This window comes from Procambarus clarkii, chromosome 16, assembly GCF_040958095.1.
Source record: "Procambarus clarkii isolate CNS0578487 chromosome 16, FALCON_Pclarkii_2.0, whole genome shotgun sequence".
In the NCBI taxonomy this organism is placed as follows: Eukaryota; Metazoa; Arthropoda; class Malacostraca; order Decapoda; family Cambaridae; genus Procambarus; species Procambarus clarkii.
This window is the reverse complement of record NC_091165.1, coordinates 47,155,119-47,174,500: the sequence shown is the minus strand read 5'-3', so window position 1 is coordinate 47,174,500 and position 19,382 is coordinate 47,155,119. Positions and strand designations below refer to the sequence as shown.

Here is a 19,382-nt window from a genome sequence, read left to right as displayed (position 1 = left end):
GTTGTCTGTCGTAGCTGGAGCTCTGTTGTGGGGTGTAATTGCATGTGTGACTCTGGTATGCAGGTGGGTCTTCCAGCCAGTTCCATACACAATGTTCAACCTTTTGAAACCTCTTTCGCCTGGGTATAAATTTAACTGGCTTTTCTCCAAAGCCATTTTCGTGTTTGCCACTCTATTTAGCATTCTGTGCCTTCAACGTGAAAGTATGGACAGCTGAGGGCGTAGCATTTTCTTTCCTTCAGTGAGGTTACGTACATGTCAGGATGGAGAAATCTACATGTTGATTCAAAGCGACATTTTCTTTTCGTTTGTATATTTAAAAACTTTTTGGGGATGGTTATAACTGCATTCTAATCCTTTTATATTTCCTGAATGTCTGCAAATGTCCCTTACATATATGTACTTGTATAGATTTATATATACATTTTAATGGTTATGCACTAGTTAATTTGCTCGAAATATACTTAAAAGGGCTTTTCTATTGCAGGTGTGTGCAAGGGCGATTCAGGTGTGTGTGGGAGCTACAGGTTATGTCCACCGTCCCTTCCACATTGTCACTGCTGTTAAAACCACTTGTCGCAACACGTGGAGAAGCTCAGGTTACAATACATGAACACATTGCAGGTATGATATGTATACAGGTGTGTGAGGGAACTACAGGTATGTGCAAGGGCGCTACAGGTGTGTGAGGTAGCTCGGGTTACAATGCAGGAACACATTGCAGGTATGATAATTATACAAGTGATGTAGGTTTTAAATCATTGAGGACAACATTGGTTGTATTAACATCAGTTCAGATGTTTCGTATCATAGGGCATTAGACATCGGTAAAAGAACTCGGGGAGATTTTATTAATTATTTTATTAATTATTTTTATTAATTATTTTTATTAATTATTTTTATTAATATTAATTTTATTAACGATGAAGATGCTGTTGATAATGTTCAAAGACTGACAACAGAAGAAGTATATACTTAAAATGTTTAAAATATTAAACTAAATATTTTCACAAGCATAGTGAAGGTCAAGCGGACATTGAACAATGCAAATTGAACACTTTACCATGCACAGTAATTTCACAGCATGCATTGCATATTCAATTAATAATATTCTTTGAAGTGAATGGTGGTGTTATACACTACTTTAAAGCCGTGTGTATACTATTCTAGTATGTTTGAAACTCGTAATCATGGAATTATTTTGATAGATCATGAACAAATCGGCAACAAGAAATAAAACATAAGAACATAGCAATCAAGGAAACTGCAGAAAGGTCTATTGGCCCATACGAAGCAGCTCCTATTTATATCCACCCAAACTCAGGAGATCCTACGTCTGTTATGTTACCCGGTAATTTGTTCTAAATCAACAACCCTGTTACCAAACTAGTATTTACCCAGGTGTTTCCTAAATCTAAACTTGTTCAATTTATATCTATTGTTTCACGTTCTATTCAGTAAAATATAGAACGTGAATTCCTTTAGAACAGGAATTCGTACAACTGGTTAGAAATGTTAAAAAAGAGATAAGGAAAGCAAAAAGAAACTATGAAGTTCGCATAGCAGGGCAAGCAAAGACAAATCCTAAAGGGTTTTTTCAGTTATATCGTACTAAGACTAGGGAAAGGATAGGTCCATTAAAAACTGAGACAGGTCAAATAACAGATAGTGATGAAGAGATGAGTAGTATTTTTAATAAATATTTTGTATCTGTATTTACTAAAGAGGAACTTAACAATATGCCTTCAGCCGAACAAGTCTATGTGGGTGGGGACGAGGACAGGTTGATGAGTTTAGCAGTTACCAGGGAGGATGTTCTTAAACAAATAGTAAAACTCAAACCAAACAAATCCCCAGGGCCGGATGAAGTGTTTGCCAGGGTGCTTAAAGAATGCAAAGAGGAGCTTTGTGACCCACTGTCAACCATATTTAATAAATCAATAGAGTCAGGCAGAGTGCCAGAGTTTTGGAAAGTTGCTAATGTGATACCAGTTTTTAAGAAAGGAGATAGATCACTTGCGTCTAACTATCGACCAAAGGGATTCGCTCACTGGCCGCCAGAGGGCCAGGACGTGCTCGTTTGACCTGCCAGTTGTCGCCTGGTGCTGAGTGGAGGCGGGTGTGGATTGTGGTGTGGTGCGCCCGCTGGCCGGAGGGCCCGGCTGGTGGTATGGTGGTTGGTGGTGTGTCCCGCGTCCGGCGGGTGGACACGGCGTGCCTTGACTTCTCAGGGGATGTGGACTGGGCGATTGTGGAAGTTGCTGTCGTCGATGTGCTTCAAGCGGATGTCCAGGATTTGATAGGGCTGGAGAAGCTTTCCCCTACGCGAGTGGCGATGACCTTCTGCAGGAGCTCGCTGTACAAGGAGTTTGTGGCGCGTTGGGCTGGCCACTCGGTTCCAGTCACCGACACGGCTGTGTCTGTGGCCGTTTCGGATCCCTGGGGGGCCGTGCAGTATGTGAGTGTGCATGGTGTACCGGTGACGTTCTCTGAGGATGAGCTGCGGGTTGTGTTTGGAAATTATGGAGAGGTGCAGTTTCATCGTTTCAACCATCTGCGTACAGGTCGGCTGCGTACGGGCATTCGTACGCTAGGTATGAAGATTACGTCACTGGTACCGTCTCGTCTTCTGTATCGTGGGCTCTCGCTCAGAGTATTTTATCAGGGACAGACTCTCACTTGTTTCCGGTGTGGTGCTGAGGGCCATGTGGCAGCGAGCTATGATGCTCCTCGAGCTGAGGCTCCCTCCGTTTTCTTGGAGAGTGACTTCCCCCCTTTGGAGACGCGGGGGGCTTCCTCATCGCCTTCTCACCCTGGCGAGGTGCCTGGGGTGGTTCCTGCGGCGGGCTCAGCAAGTGCTCCCTCTGTCCCTGTTTGGTCGGGACATAGTACGTCTGCTTCCCCGGTGTGCTCTGTGGGAACGGGAGCTCCTACCTCGGGGGTTCCTCGTTCGGTGGTGGCGGAGGTGCATCCGCGGCCGGAGGCTTCTGTGCGGTCCTCGGCTGATGCTGTTGGTGTGGTGCCTGCTCCCCCTGCTGAAGATTGTCTGCTGCCCGGGGATGCTGGGGTGGTGGGGTGTGTGTCCTCCTCCCCGCCCTCTGACTCTGCATCGACTCCCTCGTCGTCTACGAAGGTCGCCTTGTCCAGTGGTTCGTCAGCTGCGATTGCCTCGGCGTCCGTGGTGGATGCCCCCTGTGAGCTGGAGTGTGCTCTCCCGCTTTCTGGACCTGCTCCTTCTGCTCCGGTCTCCGGGCGTGGTGGTAGGCTGTGGCCCCATGCTGTGGAGGTTGCTGCTGTGTGTGTCCGTGCTGCTTCGGCTTTGGGCCCGCCCGCGTCGGGTTCTTCTGGAGCACCCTGTTACGGCCCTCTCGGGACGCAACGGGGTTCTCACTCTGATGTTGTTAGAGGAAGATATATATCCGTTCCCAAGCCAGTAGTGGCTATCAAGGGATGTGATCCGTGACGCAAGTAACTTAAAGGGGGAAGGGAAAGAAAGCTAAGAACTTTTAAGATTATAATTCCATCACCAATTAAATAAATAAGATATAAAAGAGATCACAGGGGGAGCGGTATAAACACTTATTTATAGGGGAACTACACTGTAGTCTTCTGCTGAAGACTATGGATCCTCGCTCTTGGTGCTGAGTCTTCGGTGCTTCCGTGGCCACACAACGAATTCTCTGCGAAGTTGAGCCTACCCGGGCCACAGGTCAGCCAAAACACAGGTCCACTGGGGGCACCGCCGTGGAGGCCGTCAACCACACGTCCAGCTGGTCTGCTGGCAGGTTCTGAATCAGCCAAGCTGGTCAGGCCACTCCACGAACGATATAAGGGGAACGCCCTAGACAGGAGCCTCATGTGACACCACAAATCACTCTCCTGTCCTCGGTACCCCAGTGGACGATCGTCTCCAACAGTCGGTCCCGGGTAATCCTTTCACTGCCACTCCACTGGCAGGCTAACACACCCACAGTGTTCTTCCGGGGGAACGACTTCGCAACTGCTGCAGCAAGGCTCAAGGTTCGGAGACGGCTGCCTCGGGTAGACTGACTCAACTTCCATCACAGCAGTCCCAGGTCGACTCTGTAAGCAGACACGTCATCAATAACTGGGACACCACTAAGGCACCTCACTTACAGGTTCAGACACAAACGCCCACCTATCCACTCCATAGATGGCGCTGGTGTCTGAGCACCACCTCACCAGGACGTCAGCAGCGGCTGTGTGGAGCGCTGAACAGACTGGAAACTGGCCCTTGTGGCCGGTATTCGCCGTCCTCACCAGGTGTCGTCGTCCGTTTTGGCGGGAGTTTCGGGAGCTGACCCACAGATGGCGCGGTCGTTACTGCTCCATGCTCGGACGCTGGATCCGGTTTCGTAACACCTCCCCACCAAAAAGAATTTGGTTTGGGGTTCTATAAAGAGAAACACAAACCAAATTAGTACGACGACACAATTCCTAATGGACTCACTTACTCTATGAACTGGAATGGCGAGGCTGTCTTGTCCACAGAACCGTACCACGGGGAACTCTCGCACAAAGGAAACTTGCAGATGTAAGGAAATGTCCTGCCTGGCGTAATCTTCCACGTCTCCACTGCGATGTCAAGCAGGGGCATCATCTCACCTTCCTCGAGTAAGAATCGGTGTAGACACGATGAGGGGCGACTCGACACTTCCCTGTGTCGTGGCACTGATGATGGCTGGACACAGACGGCATTTCTGGTACCGATCCGGCGGTCCTTCAGGGAGACAGGAACCTGGAATACAGGGGTCTGATAATTCAGAGTGACAGCGACAGTGGGCAAGTCAGTACTTACAGCAGACTCCTCTACTAAGCTCACACCTAGTTCCAACAGAGCTGTTCGTACGTCGCAGATGGCATTCGCTCTGCCACCGTCAGGTCGACCAACGTTCCACATAACGCTGCATTGAGGCTCAGCAGTCACACGGGGGGTGTCAACCTGTCGGAAACAGTCACTCATATTATCATATGTCGTACCTCCTGTATCAACTATTACCTTCCAGGTCCCTTCTTCGACTGCAACACTTACAGTGCACGTCTCTAATCCCTGGGATCTCTTCACGATGTTCATGGGAGCCATCATCCTTCGGGTCGTCCACTGATCCTTACTGAGAACACAGAGAACATATACGAGAATCAAACAAAATACCGATAGGAAACATTTGGTAAGCCGAGGGATAAGTTTCTTGAGCCTGTCATGTCCATAGCCGGCATCCACTAGCCTGGCTTGGACCGAAGAGGGCACTAGACCTTTTGAACACACCTCACATACCTCTGACGTCTGGGGAATCTCTGGCTGGTTCAATACACGCTGTAACTTGCCATACCGCAAGCACACATCCGCCTTCGCTCCAGACTCGTTGGTATCCGTGGGTGCCTGCACACAAGACCTCTCTTCTAGCTCAGGTACTTCTGCCATCGTAACCTCATGTTCCTTGTCGGGAGAAGAATCAGAAGTCTCTGCTAGAATATCGTCGATCTGCGGGTGAGAGGAAGGATTAAATATACCGAAATCCGAGTCTGACTGTACCTGGATATTACCACTGCCTGTTACCTCAGACCTTGCTGTTCTGGCTGACTCGTCCGCGACCTTGGGAAGACTGATGCTCCAATCTGTCACCAAGTCGTTGGCTAGTACCACGTCAATCCCAGCCACAGGGAGGGTATCGACTACTGCCAACGCACATGTGCCGCTGAAGTAAGGCGAGTCGAGATGTACTGGCACTAAGGGGGCGATGTACTGGGTCCTAGGAAACCCAACCAGGACAACCTCTGGTCTCCCATCCACACTTACTCCCTCGGGTAACGAGCTCTTCACGATCAGGGACTGGGCAGCTCCACTATCTCTGAGCACTACAACTGATCTACCAGTATGATCACTCGATACATACCCGCCTGAAGTGTGAGGGGAAAACAAACTTGATCCTTCCTGTGTCGTCGTCGACTGGCTTCCTGCTGGTGGTGTAACACAGCTCATCATCATCACCTCCTACGTGCGCTGCCACCTCTTCTGCCTCGGCACCTAGCAGCTACATGCCCTTTCTGCCCACAAGTCCAGCACACCATATTCCTCCTCGGACTCCGGTGTTTTGGACTGCTAGGACTTGTTCTTCGAGGGCTACCTGGGGGCGTCTTCTTAGCACTTTGTGGGACGGGTCTTTCCTCTTCGTCATGAGGTCTGTCGAACCGGCGCTGGTAATTCCTTGGGACGTACTTAGCAGACGGCCAATGAGTCAGGATATACTCTTCAGCCATGGTGGCTGCCGCACTCAAGGTCTCTACCTGCTGCTCTTCTAAGTATGTCTTGAGGTCTCCAGACAAACAATCCTTGAAGTCCTCTAGCAGTATAAGCTGCTCGAGGTCTTCCCTGGTCTCCACCTTCCGAGAGGCACACCATTCCTGAAAAAGTCGCTCCTTGATGGTGGCGAATTCGGTGAAGGTGTGCTCTGAGGTCTTCTTCAGGTTTCTGAACTTCTGTCTATATGCCTCAGGTACCAATTGGTACGCCATGAGCACAACCTTCTTCACCTTGTCGTAATCGCCGGAGTCGTCAAGGGATAACGTAGAGTAGGCGATTTGGGCCTTCCCAGTCAAGACTGACTGTATCATGATGGCCCAATTCTCCCTTGGCCACTCCAAAGAGGCAGCGACTTTCTCGAAGGCTGCAAAAAACTTCGAAACTTCCCTCTCATTGAATTTGGGGACCATTTTGATGTTTCTTACCGGATCGAAACCGCTGGTGTCCGTTGTTGGCCTCCGACCACCTAACCGTAATACTTCTAGCTCATGTTGTCTCTCTCTTTCTTCTCTGTCTCGGCGTTCTTGTCTGTCTCGTTCTTCTCTTTCTCTTTCTCGTTCTTCTCTTTCTCTTTCTCGTTCTTCTCTTTCTCTTTTCTCTTCTCTTTCTCGCTCTTCTCTTTCTCGTTTCTCTTCTCTTTCTCGTTCTTCTCTTCTTTCTTCTCTTTCTAATTCTAAACGCCTCATCGCCAATTCCTTTCTTTCATCTCCATTTCTTTATCTTGTCTCTCGTTCCATTTCTAATTTCTTCCATTCTATCTCACGATTGATCTCTAGGGCACGCATTTTGACTGTTAGGAAGCTGATATTAAGCTCACCTGCATCACTGTCAACGTCACTGCCCTTCTCTTCCTTTTCCGTGGAAGCTATTTCCTCACCTTCCTTTGTACTAGGAGCCTCGCCTTCCTGTTTCTCTTCTGCCTTCAAGTGCCGGTGAACCTTGGACAATATTTCCACGCGGGAATCACTGGCACGGATCTTGATCTCCAGGTAGGCGCTCACTAGTACAAGCTCAGGTTTGCTTAGATATTTTAATCTGGCAAGACAGTCCTCTCTGTTCAGAAAAGCCTGAACATCGTCCAGATCATCGATGGTAGCTTTTTCTGCCATTGTCACAGATGGAACACTTAACTAGACACTAGCACTTGACACACCGCTTACAATTTAACACTTAACGCACCGAGCACAGTTCTACGTCAATATTGCACTTTATCACACCAAACACTGCACTTGCCAATATTGCACGTAATTAGTTCGGGCACCGCACTACCCAATATTGCACTGAATCACAGCGAACACTTCGCTCTACAATATTGCACTGAATCACTGAGCACCGCACTACTCAATATTGCACTTAATCGCTTAATCACAGTGAGCACCGCACTGCACAATATCGCACTTAGTCACTCTGAGCACCGCACAGGACGTATAACGTCACAATCGTCACACACAGGGGGAATTATTTACAGGGATTACGCCACTTCACCACCCCTGTCAAACATACTTAACAAGGGGACGGATCCCGCTGGGGATGCCAATTATGTTACAGCCCTCTTGGACGCAACGGGGTTCTCACTCTGATGTTGTTAGAGGAAGATATATATCCGTTCCAAAGCCAGTAGTGGCTATCAAGGGATGTGATCCGTGACGCAAGTAACTTAAAGGGGGAAGGGAAAGAAAGCAAAGAACTTAAGATTATAATTCCATCACCAATTAAATAAATAAGATATAAAAGAGATCACAGGGGGAGGGGTATAAACACTTATTTATAGGGGAACTACACTGTAGTCTTCTGCTGAAGACTATGGATCCTCGCTCTTGGTGCTGAGTCTTCGGTGCTTCCGTGGCCACACAACGAATTCTCTGCGAAGTTGAGCCTACCCGGGCCACAGGTCAGCCAAAACACAGGTCCACTGGGGGCACCGCCGTGGAGGCCGTCAACCACACGTCCAGCTGGTCTGCTGGCAGGTTCTGAATCAGCCAAGCTGGTCAGGCCACTCCACGAACGATATAAGGGGAACGCCCTAGACAGGAGCCTCGTGTGACACCACAAATCACTCTCCTGTCCTCAGTACCCCAGTGGACGATCGTCTCCAACAGTCGGTCCCGGGTAATCCTTTCACTGCCACTCCACTGGCAGGCTAACACACCACAGTGTTCTTCCGGGGGGAACGACTTCGCAACTGCTGCAGCAAGGCTCAAGGTTCGGAGACGGCTGCCTCGGGTAGACTGACTCAACTTCCATCACAGCAGTCCCAGGTCGACTCTGTAAGCAGACACGTCATCAATAACTGGGACACTCTAAGGCACCTCACTTACAGGTTCAGACACAAACGCCCACCTATCCACTCCATAGATGGCGCTGGTGTCTGAGCACCACCTCATCAGAGGTCAGCAGCGGCTGTGTGGAGCGCTGAACAGGACTGGAAACTGGCCCTTGTGGCCGGTATTCGCCGTCCTCACCAGGTGTCGTCGTCCGTTTGGCGGGAGTTTCGGGAGCTGACCCACAGATGGCGAGGTCGTTACTGCTCCGTGCTCGGACGCTGGATCCGGGTTCGTAACACACCCCTTGCTGGGGGTCGTTGTACCGACGTTCAGCAGCCTCATGTGAAGCGCCGTCGTTCGGCTCAGGATACATCGCCTCGTCGGTTGTGGGCGGAGGGCGGTGTTGCGATGGAGGTTGCGGGCGAGGACATCGAGGAGGTTTCTTCTGTGGTGCCTCCAGTGACGGCAGCTGCGCCTCCTGATGGTGGCACCTCTGGGTGGGTGGCTCATTGCGGTGACCGGGACCTGGTGGTCGTGTTGTCTAAGAGTAACTGTCGGGGGTCTTCGGCCCTTGTTCCGGTTGGTGGGGGCTCTGCGGATCCAGCAGAGGGCTCGTCCGTGGGGCTGGGTACGGCGACTGGCGGTGTTCACTGTGATCGCCCTGGGGTCCAGGATGAAGTGCGGCCTGTGTGTCGCGACGGGTTGGGGGTGTCCTGAGGTTGTCCCGATGGCGCCCTCTGTAGTTTGTCTTTCCATGTCCGTATGCGTCCGTTTGTTGTGTGTCAGTTTCTATGTTTAATTGTCTTCGGACTTGTGTCCCTGGAGTTTCTGGGGTCTTATTATGTAATGTTCTCTTCTATGCCTGTTTATGATTGTTATGCTGGAGGGATCGCCCGTGAGTGGCTGCCCTAAGTGGATGGCTGGGTGTCCAGGCTAGGGTGAAAGGGAGAATGAGATCTTTGCACAAGTGTAGGAGAATGGACGAAGCAATAGGACTCTACTGTTTAAAAGGGGAAGCACCCCTTGGGACAAAGCATCCCTTCCTGCACTGCCCCGCGCTCGGCGTTCCTGGCTGCCCTCGTAGGTGGTATCCCTTGGTTCCAGGCCCCAGACCTTTTACAATACATGATATATGGATACAGACACGACCTCTTTTACCCAGGCTCATGGGGTGGGCAACCAGGCCCCTGAGTCGGACTGCGATCGTCGGACACGCCAGGGATTGGACAGTCGGACACGCCAGGGATTGGTCAGGTAATTTTTTTTTGAGATATATACAAGAGTTGTTCCATTCTTGTACAGCCACTAGTACGTGTAGCGTTTCGGGCAGGTCCCTGGAATACGATCCCCGCCGCGAAGAATCGTTGTTACAACCAAGTACACATTTTACTGTTGAGTTAAACAGAGGCTATAGTTAAGGATTTGCGCCCAGTAAATCCTCCCCGGCCTGGATACGAACCCATGACAAAGCGCTCGCGGAACGCCAGGCTTACCACTACACCACGGAGACTATCTTCGCCTCAAAGACTCGGCCTTCACCTGTTCAGGCACTGGCAGGCAAATCGATGTGGACTATGATGCATGGACTAGTCAGTGACAGACAATTCAACACACAAATAGTAAGTTCTTGAAAATCAAATCCACATCCAGATGTCCTTATTTACACAAGATGGTGGCTGTGACCACAGATGAGTGGCCACTGCGGTCAAGCATTTACAGCTGCCCGAGGTTCAGGAACCACCAGGAGGAGGCTGATGGTAAAGTTGATGCTGAAGCTGCTAGAGATTGCTGGTGGCATACACAGTCGGGGACATGTGTGAGAATATGGTACTTGGCTGCCCTCGCAACTCTTGTAAACAATTCATGCATAGCATCTGTTTGACGTAATGCTCCCGTATTAAATAATCTCAGACGAAACATTCTGGGTTTGCAGCAATCTCCAGTGATACAAGGAAAGTGATTTCCGCAGCTGTTGATGTCACATGTTGAGTGTGTGTGTGTGTGTACGCGTGTGTGCGCGCGCGCGCCTTATCACCGAGCAGGTAGATTCCCTGTGGGCAGTGCCACAATGTGCCACAGTACACCTTAAAAGGTGTATAGAACTTGACGGGGAAAGATATACCAAACAGCTCAACTAGGTGTTAGGTATCCCTGAGTCCACCTGGGAAAATAATTTTACGACCTCCTTTGAAGGGAAATAAATTTATCCAGACCTAGGAGTGTCTGAGGCATTAAGTAGGAATGTGAATCGGCTCTACTTGGATACGTCAAAACAATGTTGAGGAGAAAGAGCAAATGGAGGCAGTTTTTAGACAATGAGGATGGACAGTTCAGAGGAAAAGTTGAAATGAGAATTGCTATTGAGGTTACACAAAGTACTTCTAATGGCAAGAATCACGACATAATGTACCTAGAGGGGACAGCATCAGTCACACACTAACCTGTGTCGGACTCTGCACATCTTCCCAAATTGCAGACTTAAAATTGAAAAAAATCCTAAACTCATAATGCAGACAGAAAACTTTCCTACAGCATATGGGGTAGTAACTGAAATGGAAAAGAGGCAACCAGAGTTCAAACTTTCCATCACTCTCAACGTGCAGGGATAAATTATGACACAACAAAACGAAAAGACTGCAAATTACCTAGAAACGTTAAGTCCGGCAATGAAAACCTGAATGCTTCGAAAAGCTGGATCCTTGAGAAAGACGCACAAGAGTCGTGCTGTTGTGATATCCAATCGAATCCCCATTGGATACAAAACTAGAACACATGCAAATCTTGATTGCAAAACGGTGCTGCACAAATACAAACAAAGCAGTGACACGTCAGATTCTAATGATTGTTATGGGATATACGCCAGAAACGTTCAGTCGTGGAAATTAGGGAATATATTGAGACCATACGCTCCGAAACCTTCTGCACTACTTCGAGTCAGAAATTATGGCCATGATCAAACACGCTGCACTGGACAGGAGAGATGTGGAGTGTGCAGCCTGGGGACATCCAACCAAAAACTGTAAAGCCAAGCACAAGGGAAACCAAACCACAACAGCCAAATGACCAAGCTGAGGATGAAATATTATTCCTGGAGAACAACCAAACGGAAAGTACAGGGGCAGACAGCTTTGGTCAGGATAATCACAGACCAGCAGTACGTGCACCAACATCGTCTGGAACACACGTGCACAGCCACAACAGATGCCAATGCTCATAGAACACAATTCATTACACAACTCAAGCAATTCCAAATCAGAAAACGCACAAATCCACTGCAGAAATTCAACATGGACACAAAATACAATCACTTTTGGTGTCAATAAAACAGATTGACAGTTTTACGGAGGTCCTGCTAAAAATATTGAAGATCATGGCAAAGACCATTAAAAATTGCACACAGATGAGGCAGAATGCCTCGTAACAAGACTCTAGCAATCACTTGTGTAATAATGGAGAAGATCGTGCAGCAGACCATAGTTACATAAGAAACAGTACAAGACAAGAGGACAAACACATGGACATACAGACTACCACTAACAGACGAGTAGTCACATCAGACCATAAAGATTCCAAAAAGCAACTGCAGGAAGCAGTGACGAATCAAGATCAACGGAATCTTGTAATACAATAGACAACCATGAACAATCAATTCAGTCCGATTTGCAGCAACACTGCTAACGAAGTGGAGACTATGGTTGTTGATTCTGAGGAGTTCTACTAAGAAAGGCAACACCAACAGAAACCGTTATCTGTTCATAACGAATTCTGAATTGGAACAAACAATGTCTTGGAAATAAAAAAAAAACACTTCTGTAAGCTGCAATCAGTACAAAACCAGAAGTAATAATTTTGCAAGAATCTGCCTACCCAACCATAAAATCCTTCAAATTAGCTGGATGTCACCAATGTATTATACCTCATGAACAGGGGAGAAGGGTTAATGATCTTGGTCAAGCAACACCATAAAAGCAAAGAAATGGATGTAGTTCCGTGTGGGGATGAGTAGAGGTATTAGGACTAACAGTGAATATGGCTAATATTGAGCTCCTCGTATATAACGTCTAAAAGCCCCTATATGTAATCTAGCAAAGGAAGTGCTTGCCATGGAGATGCATGATATAATTATTACCTGGGATATTAATGCTTATAAACACTAGGTAGATGTGACTGGCCAGCCAATGCAGATGAGAGCCATTTAGCTAAAGTTCTGTGAGAAGTAACAGAGATTACACTTCTCAACCCTGGAGAACCCCCCCCCCCCCCAATCCCCCACACATTCAAGGAGGTTCTAAAAATTTATCGCAACTGCATTCAAGCATCAGGCGAAGTGTGAAGTAGACCCAGTGATCTCCAGTGACCACTATGCTACTATCACAACACTAAAAGTAGTAAGATCTCCTACACCCTTCCCCCCTCCCCCCACCACACACACACACAACCTACGTGGAATGTAATAAAGGCCAACTGGAATATATACCAGGACGAGCTTGAAAAATGGCATACTACATACTCTCCACCTAGGGATATGGACACGAGACCAATCTCCTGGAAGCTATTACAGCTGCTGAAACAGCTATTCCAGTCATCATTCCAGGAAACACAAAACAAAAAAACTATTGGTTCTACGGTAGTGAAGTTAGAGAACAAAACCCCCCGAGTAAACAGAATATATCTCTAGAGAAACCGCACACCAGAAAGAACTACTCTAAGAGCAGTGATATATGAAGCTAGACTTGTTTAAAAAGAGATCAGGCAAGATAGTTTGAGTGGCGTCACTCTAAATAAACATAGTAGGTCTTTGAAAGATATAAGGACAGATGAAAACAACGTTAGGTCGACCACCTCGGCAACATGCATGTATTTAACCATTGCAGGAGGCTGAGTGACTTGGTGTCCAGTTTGCGGGAGAAGCTTCATACCAGCTTCCTGCAATGGTCAGAAGGCAGAAAGGAAAAACAGAAGTTGACGGATATTCGTAAGAGCATAGCTACAAATGACGAAAGTTACTCTTTACTAAACAAGAACTAATCAGAGTAGAAAAAGGTGGCAATGACACTGCACCAGGTGCTGATAACATTACATACTCAGTGATTGCACACACAGGTCCTGATGGAGGACAAGGAATATTGTACGTTATCAATGCATCTTGTGAGCTCGACAAACTACCGATCTCTTGGAAGAAAGCAGACATCATTCCGATTACTAAACCGAAAGACCCTGGAAATTAGACAAATTTCCTTAACATAATGAATTGGTAAAATTGCTGAACTGATGGTCTTAGAGGCTACTGTGAAAGACTGGAAACCTGCCTAAGAATATATATAGTTTTAATAGAGGAGTAAGTGCTGGAATCTGCATAGCAACATTACTAGTAAGAGTCAACTCAGGTTCGGTTATAGTGATATTCCCTGATCTAGGAAAAAGCATTCCAACTTGGATTCCAACAAGCATTTTTACGCAAGTTAATTATAAAAAGTCAGAAAATTCTAGCATGGATTCAAGATTCTTAGTCACAGGTATGCCAGGGTAAAGCTGAAAGGCCAAGTGTCAGAATACACTGGTATGAGAATGGAACTGCACAAGGAGTCGTCCTCAATCCTATTCTTTTTAACATCCAGATAGAAAACCTCGTTACCATGACATTTGCACAATTAGCTAATTGGTGCTAGATAAAGTAACATTTGAATTCAGCATTTTGACAAAAAAAAAATCAGCACAGAAATCTAAGGCAATGAGACGGGGTGACTGCACTCCACAGGCTAAAAGACTCAAAAGCCCCAGGTGTGGGTGGAATAAAATCCAAAATCTTAAAGGCACTGGCAGAAGAACTATGCCTACTGCTGAAACTACTTTACGCAAAATCTCGGGACCAAGAGGTTGTCCCCCTAGATTGGAAATACGCAAATGTCACCCCTATTTAAAAAAAAAAAACGCAGAAAGAGCTCGGTATGAAACTACCAATCAATCGGCTTGACATCATACATCTGCAAACTCAAAGAGACAATCCTCGGGGAGGGAATCATTCACCATCTTTCAGTGTACAATCTTGTACAATCAGAACCACATAATTGTTAAAAACACATTCAGCCTTACAAACTTGCTCTCATTATTGGAAACGGTAACCAGCTACTAAAAGGCCTTCCAATGAATGTAGATTTTGGATTTTGCTAAGAAACCACATGAAAGACTGGCAAGCAAATTAAAGGTCCATAGAATATATACTAAAATATTAGAATGGGTAAAACACTGGTTGAAGGAAAGAACAAAGGGATTTCTAAATGTGCCGTAATGGAAACGAAACTGAATGGAGAAATGTGGTCGGCGGGGTACCACAAAGGTCTATTTTGGGACGTACCCTTTTTGTCATATACATCATTGACTGATGAGAATATTACAAACCACATCATGAAATGTGCAGACGACGTAGAGAGTTACGGTAAAGTGGGAAATGACAATATTAAAGCCTTAAAAAGAGCTACATGAACTCCACAAATGGTCAGAAGACATGCAAATGCTCTTTAACATCGAGAAAAGTAAGACCATGCATGTGGGACAACCCATGCCACGATTACCATATTAGTAGCATTACATTACAGCAGATTGATGAAGAAAATGACCTTGTAGTCAAAATCCCCCACTCATTAAAAGTTGCAAGAAAGGTGGGTGCAGCCGTCAGAAAAGCTAACGAAACTTTAGAGATTATCACACGTACTTTTGACGATAAGAATATGGTAATGGTTCTACTGTAAATCTCTGGTGCACCCCCATATGGATTTCTGTTGGCAAGCATGGAGGCCTCATTTTCAGAGGGACGTAGCTGCTCTGCAGAAGGTGCTAATTTGGGCAACAGAAGTTATTCCCAACCCGCCCTCTTAAAATAACGCCGCTTTCGCACGTTTGCCAATATGGCTAAAAATAGACCGAATTTGAACAGAAATTGGCTCACGAAAGTGATGTACTGTCCTGTTTTCAGTCATCTTCCTTACACGGTTAAGTTAGGAAAGGAAACTTTCAATTAAGTTTTCATGACGTTTTGAAGCATTAGATCTTCCTGCCCTCGTAACCTACCAGAGGACCCTTAACTTGCTGCTTTCGTTAACAAAAATTCAAAACTTTTCAATTATTTTTCATCTCCAAATTACGTCCATTTTCGGCGATACTGGCAAACGGCCAAGTTCAGACATAATTTGTAAGAGGACAGGTTGCACCAATCATCTCTCATATCAGGAACGTTTGAAGGCCGCAGGGCTAACAACACTGCAAATCAGGCATGACAGGGCGGATGTCATTGAAGCTTCAAAAATACTGAACAAGTAGAGGATGTGGGTTCCTGATATTTTCTTCGCTCGGTCATATTATCACAAGCAAGGAGCAACGGTTTCAAGCATAACAAGCCACAATGGAGGATTGAGAACAGGAGATGCTTTTTCACCTACAGTTCACATTAACCCATGGAAACGCCTACCCTTCGAAGTCGTAACTGCCAACTGTTTTAGAATTTACGTGGAAAAGATCATAAAGGCAAATGGTGGAGAGCTTCAATCCACCGGCTTCATGTCCTCGTCCTGTCCAGTAGGGTTAGTGGCCCTCTGGTAAATCAGGCACCGTGTTATTTCAAGACTTTAGCCTACAGTGGGCTACTCGATGCCAATTTCTTGGAGTACGAATAGATTCTAAAATTACATTCAAACAGGAAATTCAATATCTGAGAGAGGCAAAATTGCAACTGAATATATAGGAGCAATCACAGAATCCCGTCTAGGAGCGGGAGTCATAATGTTTTACCTGATTTACTCTTTCTCCTAGTCAGTGGTCATATGTATATTTTCAAAACGAAGCATTGAGAGACATAACAAGGGTTCCCAGATGGACGAAAATATTAAGCCTAACACTTAATAAATATTAAGTCTTAGGCTTAATATAATACTTACATAATATAATATGTCAACTGGGTGCCAAGTCGAGTAGGAATACTAGGGAATGCCTTTGCAGACGAAGCTGCAAAACTTTCAAACAAGAGAAAAAATGTAAACATTTACATAGCAGAATCTAGCATAGATTAGGCAAATAATTAAGAGATAGAAGAATGCAGAAGATTTAGTGACCACAACACTGCAGCAGCAACATCAGGATCTGTGGGATGGTACAAGAATTTGTTCAATTACGAACCATTTATTTTGAAGAAAGGAAACAATAGGAAAACGTGTACTACACCAGGCTTCGATTACTTAAATGAAAGGACATGGTTGAGACAACGAGGTCTTGAGCAGCACAAGCAGGCCAGAGGTGGAACGATACATAAATCCATCCTACAAACGTGCTAGGTAACCAAAGGAATGTTTTAGTTTGCAAGTAATGTGCGAGTTAAGCGATTTTGTTAAAAATTCAGCTTGAAAGAATTTGCAATGGAAGTCATTAACCTAGTATCCCCCAAATTAGGAGCCTGTGACAGTTACAGGGGAGTAGGTTTCCGCCTAGAGGCACACTGGCTAACCCAGGATCCAACGAGATGCGTGATTGGCCACAGACTAAAGACATAACTATTAACGTAATAGATGTTGATTCATGTATAATTCAAATTCATATATAAAACACTCCAGCGATCCAATATCCGGTATGATAATTTTTTCCTGAAATCTACTATCACATTTCTAAACCACTATTTACCCATGTATTTTCTAAATCAAACTTTATCCAATTTACTAACTGCTCTTATATTTACAGCTTTTTTTATATTCCTTTTGTTATACCCCTCTCAGTAAATTGAATACTTTAATCATGTTACCCGTTACTCTAGCGGGACCAATTACACCTGTCCCTACAATCTCACCTTTACCGGCCAATATAAGCTGCGACTGGAAGCATAATCTCGCATCTTGTGCTTCTGTGTCTTAGTGTCACCAAGGATTAAAGGTTTAAGTACTTGTGTCTCCGCAGTGCTTGTTGTATTCCAAGATGCTGCCTGTTTTGCCTGTGTTTGGCTACGCTCGTCCAGGGCGATGCAAGCATTCTGGTGAGTTTCTTTCATTATTTATCTCGTGGTAATTACTTCGTGATTTACGCCATTAATAGTGTCTATTGGTTTTGAATTTTAAGTGTCATTCTTTCAACAACGTAAGGCATTATTTATGCGAAACAATTTTAAATGCATACTGAAGTTTACTTTTCTTTTACGAGAGTAGTGGGCATCCATCAGTCTCAGCAGACATATATTTCCATGTAAATTGATTAATCTTTCTTTTATATGAAAACCTTTGGGATTTGTCTAACATCAGTTAGATTTGTATCTAACAGTATATAGGTACCCGTGAAGTCGGGAACTGTGGTGGGTTGTGGCACACAATACCACAAAAATGTAGAGGTTTTATCTAACATGTTGTTTGTGGACAGATGTGGAGTGTTGACGTGTTAAAAAATAACGATGTGATCCGGGAACTAGAAAACGGCGGTTACTTCGATATTTGGGGCGACAATACAACCCACGCCCAGGTAAGTGAACTGTTTGCTGTCAGACAACTTTCTTGCATGAATTGTGTATATACTTGGCCGAAACGTTGTCGTTGCTTCATTTTCATTTGTGTGGTTATGTAATTTATAGTATATTGGAGGGCCACTCATAATCATGCGTCATCTTTGTAGATTCTGGTAAGCTCGACCTGTAGGAGTACGTTGGTACAGCAGGTGCTGGAGTCCTCAGAGATAAGCTACTGGGTGGAGGTGGAGGATGTGATGAGTCTGGTGCAGCAGGAACGGCTTTTTATGGAGACAACCAAAAACAACAGAGGTAAATACATGCTCGCTCAAATAGCCAATTTGCATATGATTGAGAATATAAATAAATTTGATTGATTTAGTAGAATTTACACTGTCCATATACTTAACGTATATGTAAGATGTTTTCTAAGAAACTGTGGAAATCCTCTTTCTTATTGTCATAAATTTAAACAAAACTAGAACAATAGATTTTAATACCTCATACTATATGTTGTTAATGATATATTGCATAAGGTTTACAGTTTTTATATTATAACCCAACGAATCCCACAGAACATCCGATGGATTGGAACGTCTACCACAATACGGCAGACGTCGAGAAGTTCCTAAACTGGGTGAAGGAAATGGGAGGCTGCTTCGTGTAGGTGCTAACGGCAGCCACCACGGAGGAGGGGCGCCAAGTCCTGGTGATTAAAGTCACAGATCCATTCTCCGATGAACCCAAGACAAAGATCTGGATCGAAGCTGGTAAGAGAGAGGAGCTTGTTCGTCCTGAATAGCCAATAGAGTAAGCAATACAGTGTATATAACATATTGCGCATATAACAATTATAAGTAAGATAATAGAGTTAATAATGATAAGTGACAATATGAAATAATAGGTAATTATTTCCCAATCTCTATCCCGTTGTTCCAGGTACCCATGCTCGTGAATGGATCTCTCCTGCCGTCTCTATGTACATCCTGAACCTTCTGATTACAGACGATTCTTGGCGAGACCTGCTGAAGAGGATGGAGTGGTACATTGTGCCTGTCGTCAACCCGGACGGCTATCATTACACCTTCACCTCCGAGAGTGCCAGGTCAGTCAACAGTGTACATGATATGCAACACCGTGCAGTGTTCATGCCACACAACCTCGCACAGTGAACACGTCATAAAGACCCCTGCAGTTTTACAATACACTCTGCACATTATTGCCCAGAAGCGTGTATATCCCAAGTCGTGACTAGTAATGAGATAATACATATAGCAGTTTATTATGGGAAATAATACCAACCTTCTAGTTTTTAAAAAAATTT

At 45.6% G+C, this 19,382-nt stretch overlaps 1 long non-coding RNA gene across 1 annotated transcript; it reads left to right on the top strand.

Annotated features, from left to right (window-relative positions):
• Nucleotides 1-487: 487 nt before the first annotated feature.
• LOC138365436 (uncharacterized) lies at nucleotides 488-18,363 on the top strand. Its single transcript, XR_011228815.1, has 4 exons — nucleotides 488-624; nucleotides 17,524-17,599; nucleotides 17,977-18,075; nucleotides 18,226-18,363. It is a non-coding gene; the product is annotated as an uncharacterized lncRNA (long non-coding RNA).
• Nucleotides 18,364-19,382: the final 1,019 nt, after the last annotated feature.